General features: G+C 47.9%; 1 pseudogene; it reads left to right on the plus strand.

The window, feature by feature from the left end:
- The window catches only part of LOC135521799 (small conductance calcium-activated potassium channel protein 2-like), a 155251-nt pseudogene that overhangs the window by 30372 nt on the left and 107650 nt on the right, over positions 1-17229 (plus strand).

A 17229-nucleotide genomic window follows, 5' to 3' on the forward strand; every position in this document is an offset into this window, starting at 1 on the left:
CGATTTGCTCTGGTCTCAGTCTTGACTCAGACTCGATTTGCTCTGGTCTCAGTCTTGACTCAGACTCGATTTGCTCCGGTCTTGGTCTTGACTCAGACTCGATTTGCTCTGGTCTCGGTCTTGACTCAGACTCGATTTGCTCTGGTCTCGGTCTTGACTCAGACTCGATTTGCTCCGGTCCTGACTCTGTCTCACTTTAGGTGGTCTCTAACACAACACTGGTATACACCCTTATGTTATACTAGAGAAGTTGTGTTTCCATAGTGAGGGATGACAGTGGGGACTTGTGAAGAGCACAATCGACAACCTCTGCATCATCTAAACAGTTGCTTTCTTAGAATGGGTTCAAATGCACAGTTATATAAACGACAGGTGAACGGTACCAGTGGCCTGGCTTTGGTCCCAAGTCAGAGCAGGGCCTCCGGAGCCATGGCCCAGTGAGACACGGGTACTGGCCAGCGTAGATGGAAACAGAAAAGGCTGAGCCTTTTGGGTTAAACACTGTGGTGAATCCTGTATGGAAATGCCCCATGTGTGTGGTGATAGATCCCTCTGTGTGAACATGGTGTGGTTGTGCGTTATCATTTTTAAGCCACGGCCGCACCTATTTGTGTGTGTCTGCTTTCGTGGGACTCTTTGTGTCTGTCGGTGCTGACTGTGCTGGTGTACTTGTGTGAGTGTGTAATTGGGTGTATAGCGGTGTAATGGCGTGTATCGGCGTGTAATCGAGTGTGTGTATCTGTCACTGTGTAATTGAGTATGTGTTTATCGATGTGTAATTGAGTGTGTGTGTCTGTCTGTGTGTCTGTGTGTGTGTCTCTGTGTTGTGTGTTTGTGTTGTTGAGTTAACACAACTCTTCTGTTGTTCATCAATTTGTCTTCAACCAAACCAGACTGCTCACACCAATGAATACAGCATTCAACAATGTGGGACAGCAGAATTAGACTAGTGGCTGTGCTCAGAATGGATATTTTTATTTTTTTATTTTACCTTTATTTAACTAGGCAAGTCAGTTAAGAACAAATTATTATTTTTAATGATGTTCTAGGAACAGTGGGTTAACTGCCTTGTTCAGGGGCAGAACGACAGATTTTTACCTTGTCAGCTCGGAGATTACTAGTCCAACGCTCTAACCACTAGGCTACCTGTCGCCCCATGTAGTGTGTGTGTGTGTGTGTGTGTGTGTGTGTGTGTGTGTGTGTGTGTGTGTGTGTGTGTGTGTGTGTGTGTGTGTGTGTGTGTGTGTGTGTGTGTGTGTCTGTGTGTATGTATGTCAAATCAAATCTAATTTTTTTGGTCACATACACTTGGTTAGCAGATGTTATTGAGAGTGTAGGGAAATGCTTGTGGTTCTAGTTCCGACAGTGCAGTAATATCTAACATGTAATCTAACAATTCCACAACTACCTAATACACACAAATCTAAGTAAAGGATTGGAATAAGAATATATACATGTAAATATATGGATGAGCAATGACAGAGCAGCATAGGCAAGATGCAATAGATGGTATAAAATACAGTACAAACATATGAGATGAGTGAGGCAAGATATGTAAACATTATTACACTGGCATTATTAAAGTGATCCATTCATTAAAGTGGCCAATGATTTCAAGTCTGTATGTAGGCAGAAGCCTCTCTGTGTTAGTGATGGCTGTTTAACAGTCTGATGGCCTTGAGATAGAAGCTGTTTTTCAGTCTCTCGGTCCCTGCTTTGATGCACCTGTACTGACCTCGCCTTATGGATGGTAGCGGGGTGAACAGGCAGTGGCTCGGGTGGTTATTGTCCTTGAGGATCTTTATGGCCTTCTTGTGACATCGGGTGGTGTAGGTGTCCTGGAGGGCAGGTAGTTTGCCCACGGTGATGCGTTGTGCAGACCTCACTACCCTCTGGAGAGCCTTCCGGTTTGGGGTGGAGCAGACCTCACCACCCACTGGAGAGCCTTACGTTTGTGGGCGGAGCAGACCTCACTACCCTCTGGAGAGCCTTACGGTTGTAGGCGGAGCAGACCTCACCACCCACTGGAGAGTCTTACGGTTGTGGGCGGAGCAGACCTCACCACCCTCTGGAGAGCCTTACGGTTGTTGGCGGAGCAGACCTCAACACCCTCTGGAGAGCCTTACGTTTGTGGGCGGAGCAGACCTCACCACCCTCTGGAGAGCCTTACGGTTGTGGGCGGAGCAGACCTCACCACCCTCTGGAGAGCCTTACGGTTGTGGGCGGAGCAGACCTCACCACCCTCTGGAGAGCCTTACGGTTGTGGGCGGAGCAGACCTCACCACCCTCTGGAGAGCCTTACGTTTGTGGGCGGAGCAGACCTCACCACCCTCTGGAGAGCCTTACGGTTGTGGGCGGAGCAGACCTCACTACCCTCTGGAGAGCCTTACGGTTGTGGGCGGAGCAGACCTCACCACCCTCTGGAGAGCTTTACGGTTGTGGGCGGAGCAGACCTCACCACCCTCTGGAGAGCCTTACGGTTGTGGGCGGAGCAGACCTCACTACCCTCTGGAGAGCCTTACGGTTGTGGGAGGAGCAGACCTCACCACCCCCTGGAGAGCCTTACGGTTGTGGGCGGAGCAGACCTCACCACCCTCTGGAGAGCCTTACGGTTGTGGGCGGAGCAGACCTCACCACCCTCTGGAGAGCCTTACGGTTGTGGGCGGAGCAGACCTCACCACCCACTGGAGAGCCTTACGTTTGTGGGCGGAGCAGACCTCACCACCCTCTGGAGAGCCTTACGGTTGTGGGCGGAGCAGACCTCAACACCCTCTGGAGAGCCTTACGGTTGTGGGCGGTGCAGTTGCCGTACCATGCGGTAATACAGCCCGACAGGATGCTCTCAATTGTGCATCTGTACAAGTTTGTGAGGGTTTTAGTGACAAGCCAAATTTCTTCAGCCTCCTGAGGTTGAAGCGGCACTGTTGCGCCTTCTTCACCACACTGCCTGTGTGGGTGGACCATTTCAGTTTGTCCATGATTTGTACGCAGAGGAACTTAACACTTCCCATCTTCTCCACTGCTGTCCCATCGATGTGGATAGGGGGTGCTCCCTATTTGTGTGTGTGTGTGTGTGTGTGTGTGTGTGTGTGTGTGTGTGTGTGTGTGTGTGTGTGTGTGTGTGTGTGTGTGTGTGTGTGTGTGTGTGTGTGTGTGTGTGTGTGTGTGTGTGTGTGTGTGTGTGTGTGTGTGTGTGTGTGTGTGTGTTTGTGTGTGTGTGTGTGTGTGTGTGTCTGTGTGTTTCTGGGTGTGTGTGTATATATGTTATTACCTTGACTAACCTGTACCCCCACACATTACTACCCCCTGTATATAGCCTTGTTATTGTTATGTAAATAAGAATTTTACTTCAGTTTATTAAGTCATTTTATTTTCTTAACTCTATTTCTTGAAGTGCATTGTTGGTTAAGGGCTTGAAGTACAATGTAAGTAAACATTTCACGGTAAGTTCTAAACCTATTGCATGCGGCACATGTGACAAATAAAATGTGATGTATGTGTGTGTGTGTGTGTGTGTGTGTGTGTGTGTGTGTGTGTGTGTGTGTGTGTGTGTGTGTGTGTGTGTGTGTGTCGTGGCTAGTGCTGTGGGAGCAGTCTACAGGGGGAATACTCTCTGCAGCTCCTTCTGTATGTTTATATGGGTTGGCTCCCCTGTAGCTGAGGGGGTTGGGGGGCCCTTGGCTGTGCAATTCAGTGCCTCGCTGTGTCTGTGTGTGTGTCTGTGTGTGTGTCTGTTTGATGATTGAACTGATGGAGCTCAAAATGCTCTTTATATCTGCATGGCGTCCACCCAGCCTTCGATCTATACCTGCTAATCACACACACCAGTACACATACACACACACAGGCATGCACACACACGCACGCACACACAAACACACACAGATGAGACTAAATAGTTTTTCAGTGAAGTGGAACTGTTTGATTTTAATAAATCAAATAGTCCACTGACTGTGTGATGGACAGACATGGAGAAGATAAATATAGAGAGGAGAGAGAGGGGAGGGAAAGAGAAGGGAGAGAGGGAAGGGGAGAGAGGGGAGGGCAAGAAAGGGGAGAGAGGGGAGAGAGGGAAGGGGAGAGAGGGGAGGGAAAGAGAAGGGCGAGAGGGAAGGGGAGAGAGGGGAGGGAGGGAAAGAAAGGGGAGAGAGGGGAGGGAAAGAGAGGGGAGAGAGGGGAGATAGAGAGGGAAGTGAAAAGGAGGGAAAGAGAGGGGAAATAAAGAGAGGGGAGAGAGGGGAGGGAAAGAGGGGGGAGAGAGGGGAGATAAAGAGAGGAGAGAGAGGGGAGGGAGGGGAGATAGAGAGAGGGGAGAGAAAGGAAGGGAAAGAGAGGGGAGAGAGGGGAGGTAAAGAGAGGGGTGATAAAGAGAGGGGAGAGAGGGGAGGGAAAGAGAGGGGAGAGAAAGGGGGGAAAGAGGGGAGATAAAGAGAGGGGAGAGAGGGGAGGGAAAGAGAAGGGAGAGAAAGGGAGGGAAAGAGAGAGAGAGGGGAGGGAAAGAGAGGGGAGAGAGGGGAGATAAAGAGAGGGGAGAGAGGGGAAGGAAAGAGAGGGGAGAGAGGGGAGAGAAAGGGAGGGAAAGAGAGGGTAGAGAGGGGAGGGAAAGGGAGGGGAGAGAGGGGAGATAAAGAGAGGGGAGAGAGGGGAGAGAAAGGGAGGGAAAGAGAGGGTAGAGAGGGGAGGGAAAGGGAGGGGAGAGAGGCGAGGTTGAGAGAGGGGAGGGAAAGAGAGGGGAGAGAAAGGGAGGGAAAGAGAGGGGAGAGAGGGGAGATAAAGAAAGGGGGGGGAAGAGAGGGAAAGAGATGGGAGAGAGGGGAGATAAAGAAAGGGAGGGAAAGAGAGGGAAAGAGAGGGGAGAGAGGGGAGAGAACGTGAGATAAAGAGAGGGGAGAGTGGGGAGGGAAAGAGAGGGGAGAGAAAGAAACGGAAGAGGGAACGAGAGGGGAGAGAGGGGAGGGAAAGAGAGGAGAGAGGGGAGATAAAGAGAGGGGAGAGAGGGGAGATAAATGGAGGGAAAGAGAGGGGAGAGAGGGGAGATAAAGAGAGGAGAGATGCGAGAGAAAGGGAGATAAAGAGAGGGGAGAGAGGGGAGATAAAGAGAGGGGAGAGAAAGGGAGATAAAGAGAGGGGAGATAAAGGGAGGGAAAGAGAGGGGAGAGAGGGGAGATAAAGGGAGGGAAAGAGAGGGGAGAGGGGAGAGAAAGGGAGGGGAGAGAGGGGAGATAAAGAGAGGGGAGAGATGGTAGAGAAAGGGAGATAAAGAGAGGGGAGAGAGGGGAGATAAAGAGATGGGAGATAAAGGGAGATGGAGAGAGGGGAGATAAAGAGAGGGGAGAGGGGAGATAAAGGGAGGGAAAGAGAGGGGAGAGAGGGGAAATAAAGAGAGGGGAGAGAGGGGAGAGAAAGGGAGGGAAAGAGAGGGGAGATAAAGAGAGGGGAGAGAGGGGAGGGAAAGAAAGGGAAGAGGGAACGAGAGGAGAGAGATGGGAGGGAAAGAGAGGGGAGAGAAGGGAGATAAAGAGAGGGGAGAGAGGGGAGTTAAAGGGAGGGGAGAGAGGGGAGATAATGAGAGGGGAGAGATGGTAGAGAAAGGGAGATAAAGAGAGGGGAGAGAGGGGAGATAAAGAGATGGGAGATAAAGAGATGGGAGATAAAGAGAGGGGAGAGAGGGGAGATAAAGAGATGGGAGATAAAGGGAGATAAAGAGAGGGGAGAGAGGGGAGATAAAGAGATGGGAGATAAAGGGAGATAAAGAGAGGGGAGAGAGGGGAGATAAAGAGAGGGGAGAGAGGGGAGATAATGAGAGGGGAGAGATGGTAGAGAAAGGGAGATAAAGAGAGGGGAGATAAAGAGATGGGAGATAAAGGGAGATAAAGAGAGGGGAGAGAGGGGAGATAAAGAGAGGGGAGAGAGGGGAGATAAAGGGAGGGAAAGCGAGGGGAGAGAGGGGAAATAAAGAGAGGGGAGAGAGGGGAGAGAAAGGGAGGGAAAGAGAGGGGAGATAAAGAGAGGGGAGAGAGGGGAGGGAAAGAAAGGGAAGAGGGAACGAGAGGAGAGAGATGGGAGGGAAAGAGAGGGGAGAGAAGGGAGATAAAGAGAGGGGAGATAAAGGGAGGGGAGAGAGGGGAGAGATGGTAGAGAAAGGGAGATAAAGAGGGGAGAGAGGGGAGATAAAGAGATGGGAGATAAAGGGAGATAAAGAGAGGGGAGAGAGGGGAGATAAAGGGAGGGAAAGAGAGGGGAGAGAGGGGAAATAAAGAGAGGGGAGAGAGGGGAGAGAAAGGGAGGGAAAGAGAGGGGAGATAAAGAGAGGGGAGAGAGGGGAGGGAAAGAAAGGGAAGAGGGAATGAGAGGAGAGAGATGGGAGGGAAAGAGAGGGGAGAGAAGGGAGGGAAAGAGAGGGGAGAGAAGGGAGATAAAGAGAGGGGAGAGAGGGGAGATAAAGAGAGGGGAGAGAGGGGAGGGGATATGCTAATTTGGTACAGAGCAGAACCAACTATTAAACTATTAAATTAGTCAAAACAGGAATATTATCTTGTTAGACATTAGCAGAGAAAATGTCCTCGTGTGTGTTACCTATATCCCCCCAATAGAATAAACTTAGCAGTAGAAAACCTAAACAGTATATTTCACCTTTCAGCTTTCCTATCAAATCTAAAAATGTCAAGCAGACAATCTAAGAAATTTAAAACAATGACAAATGGTTTGATGATGAATGCAAAAACCTTAAGAAAGAAATTGAGAAACCTATCCAACAAAAAACACAGAGACCCAGAAAACCTAAGCCAACGCCTTCACTATGGTGAATCACTAAAACAATACAGAAATACACTACGGAAAAGAAGGAACAGTAAGTCAGAAATCAGCTCAATGTAATTGAAGAATCCATAGAATCTAACCACTTCTGGGATAATTGGAGCACCAAACAAACACCAACACAAAGAGTTATCTATCTAAAATGGAGATGTATGGAGAAACCACAGCTGCAATCTTTTTGGCTCTTTAACAAATAACAAACAGCAAAAACATATACAAAATCAATTACAAGTCTTAGAATCAGCTATTAAAGTCTACCAGAACCCACTGGATTCTCTAATTACATTGAATGAACTACAAGACCAAAAACAAACCCTCCAACCCAAAAAGACCTGTAGCGTTGATGTTATCCTAAATGAAATTATAAAATATACAGACCACAAATTCTATACATGAAGTCTAACATCATCCTCAGCTCTGGATTCTTCCCCAATATTAGGAACCAACGACTGGTCAACCCAATCCACAAAGTGGAGACAAGACCCCAATAACAACCGTGGGATATGCGTCCACAGCAACCTTGGGGAAATCCTCAGCATTATCATTAACAGCAGACCGCAGATTGATTCAGTGAAAACAATGTACTGGGCGAATGTCAAATTTGCTTTGTACCAAACTACCATACGACAGACCATGTATTCACCCTGCACAACCTAATTGACAAACAAACCAAAACAAAGGCGAAGTCTTCTCATGCTTTGTCCTCCGCTCTCTCCACTGGCTTCCAGTTGAAGCTCGCATCCGCTACAAGACCATGGTGCTTGCCTACGGAGCTGTGAGGGGAAGGGCACCGCAGTACCTCCAGGCTCTGATCAGGCCCTACACCCAAACAAGGGCACTGCGTTCATCCACCTCTGGCCTGCTCGCCTCCCTACCACTGAGGAAGTACAGTTCCCGCTCAGCCCAGTCAAAACTGTTCGCTGCTCTGGCCCCCCAATGGTGGAACAAACTCCCTCACGACGCCAGGACAGCGGAGTCAATCACCACCTACCGGAGACACCTGAAACCCCACCTCTTCAAGGAATACCTAGGATAGGATAAGTAATCCTTCTCACCCCCCCTTAATGATTTAGATGCACTATTGTAAAGTGGCTGTTCCACTGGATGTCAGAAGGTGAATTCACCAATTTGTAAGTCGCTCTGGATAAGAGCGTCTGCTAAATGACTTAAATGTAATGTAATGTAATGTTATTTCCAAAAAGCTTTTGACTCAATTTGGCATGAGGGTCTGCTATACAAATTGATGGAAAGCAGTGTTGGGTGAAAAACATACATTATACAATCCATGTACACAAACAACAAGTTTGCTGTTATAATTGGCAAAAAAATACACATTCCTTTCCACAGGGCCGTGGGGTGAGACAGGGATGCAGCTTGAGCCCCACCCTCTTCAACATATATATCAACGAATTGGCAAGGACACTAGAACAGTTTACAGCATCCGTCCTCACCCTACTAGAATCTGAAACCAAATATCTACTGTTTGCTGAAGATCTGGTGCTTCGGTCCCCAACCAAGGAGGGCCTACAGCAGTACCTAGAGCTTCAGCACAGATTCTACCAGACTTGGGCCCTGACAGTAAATCTCAGTAAGACAAAAATGATGGTGTTCCAAAAAAGGTCCAGTTGCCAGGACCACAAATACAAATTCCATCTAGACACTGCTGCCCTAGAGCACACAAAAAAACTATACATACCTTGGCCTAAACATCAGTGCCACAGGTAACTTCCACAAAGCTGTGAACGATCTGCGAGACAAACCAAGAAGGACCTTTTATGCCATCAAAAGGAACATACAATTTGACCTCCCGATTACGTTCTGGCAAAAAAATATTTGAATCAGTTATAGAACCCATTTCCCTTTATGGTTGTGAGGTCTTGTGTCCACCAAACAACTCACAAAATGGGACAAAAACTAAACTGAGACTCTGCAAAAATATCCTTCATGTACAACATAAAAAATCAAATAATGCATGCAGAGAGCAGAGCAGAATTAGGCCGATACCCGCTAATTATCAAAGTCCAGAAAAGAGCTGTTAAATTCTACCACAATCTAAACGGAAGCGATTCCTAAACCTTCCATAACAAAGACCCCACAGAGTCTCAGGACAGCAACACAATTAGATCCAACCAAATCATGAGAAAACAAAAAGATAATTACTTGACCCATTGGAAAGAATTTACCAAAAAAACAGAGCAAAGTGAAATGCTCTTTGGCCCCAAACAGAGAGTACACAGTGGCAGAATATCTGACCACTGTGATTCACTCAAAACTAAGGAAAGCTTTTACTATGTACAGACTCAGTGAGCATAGCCTTGCTTTTGAGAAAGGCCGCCGAAGGCAGACATGGCTCTCAAGAGAAGACAGGCTATGTGCTCACTGCCCACAAAATTATGTGGAAACTGAGCTGCACTTCCTAACCTCTTGCCAAATAATAGACCATATTAGAGAGACATATTTCCCTCAGATTACACAGATCCACGAAGAATTCGGGAAAAAAATGTAATTTGATAAACTCCCATATCTATTGGGTGAAGTACCAGTGTGCAATTACAGCAAAAAGATTTGTGACCTGTTGCTGCAAGAAAAGGGCAACCAGTGAATAACAAACACCATTATTAATGTTTGATGTACATTTTTTATTATTTATTTCAAGTTTGTTTATGATCTATTTCACTTGCTTTGCCAATGTTAACATACAGTGCATTCGGAAAGTATTCAGACCCCTTGACATTTTCCACATTTTGTTATGTTACAGCCTTAATGGATTAAATTCATTGTTTTCCTCATAAATCTACACACAATAACCCAAAATGACAAAGTGAAAATAGGTTTTTAGATATGTTTTGCAAATTTATAAAACAAACAAAACAGAAATACCTTATTTACATAAGTATTCAGACCTGATGTTTCCCATGCCAATAAAGCCCTTTGAATTTAATTGAATTGAGAGGTGAGAGAGGGGAGGGAAAGAGAGGTGAGAGAGGGGAGGGAAAGAGAGGTGAGAGAGGGAGGGAAAGAGAGGGGGAGAGAGGGGAGGGAAAGAGAGGGGAGAGAGGGAGGGAAAGAGAGGTGAGAGAGGGGAGGGAAAGAGAGGTGAGAGAGGGGAGGGAAAGAGAGGTGAGAGAGGGGAGGGAAAGAGAGGGGAGAGAGGGGAGGGAAAGAGAGGGGAGAGAGGGGAGGGAAAGAGAGGTGAGAGAGGGGAGGGAAAGAGATGTGAGAGAGGGGAGGGAAAGAGAGGTGAGAGAGGGGAGGGAAAGAGAGGTGAGAGAGGGGAGGGAAAGAGAGGGGAGAGAGGGGAGGGAAAGAGAGGCGAGAGAAAGAGAGATTAACCAAGAATCAAAACTGGAAACAGTGTTTCTAGGAATAAATCAAAGACAACCTTGGTGTGCAGTGACAATGCATGTTTGAATGGTTCTAGAGTTGAGTTTAATTCATGTGTGAGGTGGAAAGTTGAGTTTAATTCATATAAAAAGTGGAAAGTGCATTCAGTCTGATATAGCCAATCCGCTTACAATTACAGGAAGAGGGAACATGCAAATGAGCTGGCCGTCGCTGTGGTTTAGCAAACCAGAGGAGGAAATGAATCATGTAAATATGATTACAGCCGTTAACACTACACACACACACACACACTACCGTAAGTGAAACACACTCCACACACAGACTAGAGTTAAAAACACTACTTATAACACAAGATTGTTTCCAACAGCCTGGAGTTAGAGACTGAAACATAGAACACAGACACTATCACTCACTCCTACCTCCTGGGCTGGTGATGTGTTCTGGCCCCGAAGCCTCTCCCTGCTGTGAATTACTCTCCCCTTTATGATGTATGCTGAGGACACCCTACACACACACACACACAAACACACACACACACACACACACACACACACACACACACACACACACACACACACACACACACACACACACACACACACACACACACACACACACACACACACACATACACATACACATACACACACACACACACACACACACACACACACACACACACACACACACAGATACACACACACACACACAGATACACACATGTGAACATGCACATGAACAAACATACAGACACACGCACTGCTCTCTAGGGATTCACTCTCTTCCTCTCTCTCTTCTTCTCTCCCCCCACCTCCCCCCTCTCTCTCTTCTTCTCTCCCCACACCTCCACCTCTCTCTTCTTCTCTCCCCCCACCTCCTCATCTCTCTCTTCTTCTCTCCCCCCACCCCCTCTCTCTCTTCTCTCTTCCCATCTCACCCTCTCTCTCTTCTTCTCTTCCCCCACCTCCCCCTCTCTCTCTCCCTTCTTCTCTCTCCCTACCTCTACCTCTCTCTCTCTTCTCTCTTCCCACCACCCCCTCTCTCTCTTCTTCTCTCCCCCCACCTCCTCATCTCTCTCTTCTTCTCTCCCCCACCCCCTCTCTCTCCCTTCTTCTCTCTCCTCACCTCCCCCTTTCTCTTTTTTCCTTTTCATGAATAGAGAGCAGGGTAAACAAAGAAGAGAGCGAGGTGGATATATGGATATATGTGAGGTGGAGTGTGTGTGTGTGTGTGTGTTATAGCTCTACTAAGCAGTGAGGTGAAGGGTTAAGGTATGCATAGAGCTGGTATGAGGGCTATTGATTGTTAGTAAGCAGCACATTGATCTGGAGCACACATGTAGACAGAAAGATTTAAGGGCTGTCTGGGAATTGGATTTGCCTAGAGGTTATTGGCACTGATGGTATTGACAGTGTGTATGTGTATGTTCTCACTGATCAGTGTCGGTGTGTATATTGACTGGAGTGTCTTAATGTCAACAAAAATGTAGGAGTGTGTGTGTGTGTGTGTGTGTGTGTGTGTGTGTGTGTGTGTGTGTGTGTGTGTGTGTGTGTGTGTGTGTGTGTGTGTGTGTGTGTGTGTGTGTGTGTGTGTGTGTGTGTGTGTGTGTGTGTGTGTGTGTGTGTGTGTAACAGTCTATGTTTTTAACACAGTGTGTTTTTTGTTCTCAGAGCTCCATGTACTCTCTGGCCTTGAAGTGTCTGATCAGTCTGTCTACAGCCATACTGCTGGGCCTCATCATAGCCTATCATGCACGAGAAGTCCAGGTAACCCACACACACACACACACACACACACACACACAATCCACCTCACATATATCCATATATCCACACATGCACATGCATGCATGCACATACACACACACACACATACACACACACATGCTGGACATTCCTACTCACACAAATAACCTTCATACAAATACATTCACAAAACAGCCACACAATCTCTCTCAGGGGATGAGGTGTTCTGTCCCTCAGGAGGATAGGTTTTAGAAGAAGAACACTTGCCTGTGTGCATTTATAAACCAGGGGAAACAGGGATGTGCTGGATAGATACCACGCTACATCACGTGTCTAGTGTATTCACAGAGTCTAAAGGGCTCTACTGCCTGCCAGATACCATTCTTGGGTCAGATTTCAATGGTGGGACTCAGATGTGTGGGCTCTCTGGCTAATTAATTACATTAATTGACCAATTAAGTGAAAGAGAAAGAGGCAAACCTGCCAACACTTCTATGCTGCATTAGTGAATAAGGATTTGAATAGATTCACTCTGTCTTATACTCCCTCTGGTCTTACAAATCTGAGGTGGTGAAATAGACACACACACTCACTCACTCAGTCCTCTCCCTCTTCTGACGACCTTGATGCTTCATCATTTCTGTTTGGCCATTAGTCCTGCTTCATGATGTAATAATACTATGGACATTCAGCAGACATTTCTATCCAACCTTTTACACAGATCAGCTCCCATCCTGAATACATGCAGAAATCAACCACAGCTCTGGTGTTGTTCCAGCTAGATTTCTAGTCCAGGGTTAGTTTACATCATATCTGTCTAAAAAACCCACCACAAATATTCATCTGATGGTATGACCTGTTGTTCTGTAGTTGGGTTCAGCGATCTCCCTGCTAGCTACCCAGATGCCAGATTAGTATGCCCTGTCATGCACAGACAGATGATTATTCAACTACAGTGTCACGCTGCTCTGAGGGATTGACTGCATAGTGCTTACTGTATGCCAACCCATGGAAGTGTGTGTGTGTGTGTGTGTGTGTGTGTGTGTGTGTGTGTGTGTGTGTGTGTGTGTGTGTGTGTGTGTGTGTGTGTGTGTGTGTGTGTGTGTGTGTGTGTGTGTGTGTGTGTGTGTGAGTGCGCGCGCAAAGGGGTGTCACTGGGCAGGAACACTTCTTGATAAAAAAGGCCCTTGAGGTCTGCTCACAGGTTCGAACACACACACACACACACACACACACACACACACACACACACACACACACACACACACACACACACACACACACACACACACACACACACACACACACACACACACACACACACACACACACACACTTCCAGAGAGAGAGAGATAAAGTGCTCTTCTGTTAATCCGTCCAATATAATTCCTTTTGATTAAATGAAATGTGGGGTTGGGTTGTGGTGGGGAGGTGAGGTGAGGGGGTTGATGCAGGGGGCTGAGGGGAGGATTTAGGCAAAAACACTTCCCTTAATAACTGACTAACTAGAATGTCAACACAAGCCTACAGATCCTAGCCATGTGGGCTCAGCCTGCTAGATGCCTATTTAATAGTCTATTAGTCATATGACTCACCTGTCCATCAGCAACACGCCTGTTTCCCTTCCTGTCAGTTGCATGCTCAACATGCTTGTTGGAGTTGCTCTGAGTGTGTGTGTTCATCAGTATTCAGACACACATCAGCAGTAAGGGATGCTGAGCCAAATGAAAGACGTTGTTCAATAGAGATTGGATTCCCAGAACAGCTTCTATTCATCCATCCTCTCTCTTTCCCTTTCTCCACCCCCCCCTCACTCTCTCTCTCTTCACCTCTGTTTACCACCGTTTTATCTCCCTCCCTCTCTCTATTCAGCCCTCTCTCTTTCCCTTTCTCCACCCCCCCCACTCTCTCTCTCTTCACCTCTGTTTACCACTGTTTTATCTCCCTCCCTCTCTCTATTCAGCCCTCTCTCTTTCCCTTTCTCCACCCCCCCAATCTCTCTCTCTCACCTCTGTTTACCACCGTTTTATCTCTCTCCCTCTCTCTATTCAGCCCTCTCTCTTTCACTTTCTCCACCCCCCACTCTCTCTCTCTTCACCTCTGTTTACCACCGTTTTATCTCTCTCCCTCTCTCTATTCAGCCCTCTCTCTTTCCCTTTCTCCACCCCCCCACTCTCTCTCTCTTCACCTCTGTTTACCACCGTTTTATCTCTCTCCCTCTCTCTATTCAGCCCTCTCTCTTTCCCTTTCTCCACCCCCCCCCCACTCTCTCTCTCTTCACCTCTGTTTACCACTGTTTTATCTCTCTCCCTCTCTCTATTCAGCCTTCTCTCTTTCCCTTTCTCCACCCCCCTCCCCCCCACTCTCTCTCTTCACCTCTGTTTACCAAATCAAATCAAATCAAATCAAATCAAATTTATTTATATAGCCCTTCGTACATCAGCTGATATCTCAAAGTGCTGTACAGAAACCCAGCCTAAAACCCCAAACAGCAAGCAATGCAGGTGTAGAAGCACGGTGGCTAGGAAAAACTCCCTAGAAAAGCCAAAACCTAGGAAGAAACCTAGAGAGGAACCAGGCTATGTGGGGTGGCCAGTCCTCTTCTGGCTGTGCCGGGTAGAGATTATAACAGAACATGGCCAAGACATGGCCACCCCACCCCCATTGTTGGAGTTGCTCTGAGTGTGTGTGTTCATCAGTATTCAGACACACATCAGCAGTAAGGGATGCTGAGCCAAATGAAAGACGTTGTTCAATAGAGATTGGATTCCCAGAACAGCTTCTATTCATCCATCCTCTCTCTTTCCCTTTCTCCACCCCCCCCTCACTCTCTCTCTCTTCACCTCTGTTTACCACCGTTTTATCTCTCTCCCTCTCTCTATTCAGCCTTCTCTCTTTCCCTTTCTCCACCCCCTCCCCCCACTCTCTCTCTTCACCTCTGTTTACCACCGTTTTATCTCTCTCCCTCTCTCTATTCAGCCCTCTCTCTTTCCCTTTCTCCACCCCCCACTCTCTCCCTATTCACCTCTGTTTACCACCGTTTTATCTCTCCCCTCTCTCTATTCAGCCCTCTCTCTTTCCCTTTCTCCACCCCCCCACTCTCTCTCTCTCTTCACCTCTGTTTACCACCGTTTTATCTCTCTCCCTCTCTCTATTCAGCCCTCTCTCTTTCCCTTTCTCCACCCCCCCTCTCTCTCTCTTCACCTCTGTTTACCACCGTTTTATCTCTCTCCCTCTCTCTATTCAGCCCTCTCTCTTTCCCTTTCTCCACCCCCCCACTCTCTCTCTCTTCACCTCTGTTTACCACCGTTTTATCTCTCTCCCTCTCTCTATTCAGCCTTCTCTCTTTCCCTTTCTCCACCCCCTCCCCCCACTCTCTCTCTTCACCTCTGTTTACCACCGTTTTATCTCTCTCCCTCTCTCTATTCAGCCCTCTCTCTTTCCCTTTCTCCACCCCCCACTCTCTCTCTCTTCACCTCTGTTTACCACCGTTTTATCTCTCTCCCTCTCTCTATTCAGCCCTCTCTCTTTCCCTTTCTCCACCCCCCACTCTCTCTCTCTTCACCTCTGTTTACCACCGTTTTATCTCTCTCCCTCTCTCTATTCAGCCCTCTCTCTTTCCCTTTCTCCACCCCCCACTCTCTCCCTATTCACCTCTGTTTACCACCGTTTTATCTCTCTCCCTCTCTATTCAGCCCTCTCTCTTTCCCTTTCTCCACCCCCCCACTCTCTCTCTCTTCACCTCTGTTTACCACCGTTTTATCTCTCTCCCTCTCTCTATTCAGCCTTCTCTCTTTCCCTTTCTCCACCCCCTCCCCCCACTCTCTCTCTTCACCTCTGTTTACCACCGTTTTATCTCTCTCCCTCTCTCTATTCATCCATCCTCTCTCTTTCCCTTTCTCCACCCCCCCCCACTCTCTCTCTCTTCACCTCTGTTTACCACCGTTTTATCTCCCTCCCTCTCTCTATTCAGCCCTCTCTCTTTCCCTTTCTCCACCCCCCCCCACTCTCTCTCTCTTCACCTCTGTTTACCACCGTTTTATCTCCCTCCCTCTCTCTATTCAGCCCTCTCTCTTTCCCTTTCTCCACCCCCCACTCTCTCTCTCTTCACCTCTGTTTACCACCGTTTTATCTCTCTCCCTCTCTCTATTCAGCCCTCTCTCTTTCCCTTTCTCCACCCCCCACTCTCTCTCTCTTCACCTCTGTTTACCACCGTTTTATCTCTCTCCCTCTCTCTATTCAGCCCTCTCTCTTTCCCTTTCTCCACCCCCCCCACTCTCTCTCTCTTCACCTCTGTTTACCACCGTTTTATCTCTCTCCCTCTCTCTATTCAGCCCTCTCTCTTTCCCTTTCTCCACCCCCCCACTCTCTCTCTCTTCACCTCTGTTTACCACCGTTTTATCTCTCTCCCTCTCTCTATTCAGCCTTCTCTTTTCCCTTTCTCCACCCCCCCCCCCACTCTCTCTCTTCACCTCTGTTTACCACCGTTTTATCTCTCTCCCTCTCTCTATTCAGCCCTCTCTCTTTCCCTTTCTCCACCCCCCCACTCTCTCTCTCTTCACCTCTGTTTACCACCGTTTTATCTCTCTCCCTCTCTCTATTCAGCCTCTCTCTTTCCCTTTCTCCACCCCCCCACTCTCTCTCTCTTCACCTCTGTTTACCACTGTTTTATCTCTCTCCCTCTCTCTATTCAGCCTTCTCTCTTTCCCTTTCTCCACCCCCCTCCCCCCCACTCTCTCTCTTCACCTCTGTTTACCACCGTTTTATCTCTCTCCCTCTCTCTATTCATCCATCCTCTCTCTTTCCCTTTCTCCACCCCCCCACTCTCTCTCTCTTCACCTCTGTTTACCACCGTTTTATCTCCTCCCTCTCTCTTTCAGTCCTCTCTCTTTCCCTTTCTCCACCCCCCCTCTCTCTCTCTCTTCACCTCTGTTTACCACCGTTTTATCTCTCTCCCTCTCTCTATTCAGCCCTCTCTCTTTCCCTTTCTCCACCCCCCCCCCTCTCTCTCTCTTCACCTCTGTTTACCACCGTTTTATCTCTCTCCCTCTCTCTATTCAGCCCTCTCTCTTTCCCTTTCTCCACCCCCCCCCACTCTCTCTCTCTTCACCTCTGTTTACCACCGTTTTATCTCTCTCCCTCTCTCTATTCAGCCTTCTCTCTTTCCCTTTCTCCACCCCCTCCCCCCACTCTCTCTCTCTTCACCTCTGTTTACCACCGTTTTATCTCTCTCCCTCTCTCTATTCAGCCCTCTCTCTTTCCCTTTCTCCACCCCCCACTCTCTCTCTCTTCACCTCTGTTTACCACCGTTTTATCTCTCTCC

The sequence above is a fragment of the Oncorhynchus masou genome, chromosome 30 (assembly GCF_036934945.1).
Source record: "Oncorhynchus masou masou isolate Uvic2021 chromosome 30, UVic_Omas_1.1, whole genome shotgun sequence".
Lineage (NCBI taxonomy): Eukaryota > Metazoa > Chordata > Actinopteri > Salmoniformes > Salmonidae > Oncorhynchus > Oncorhynchus masou.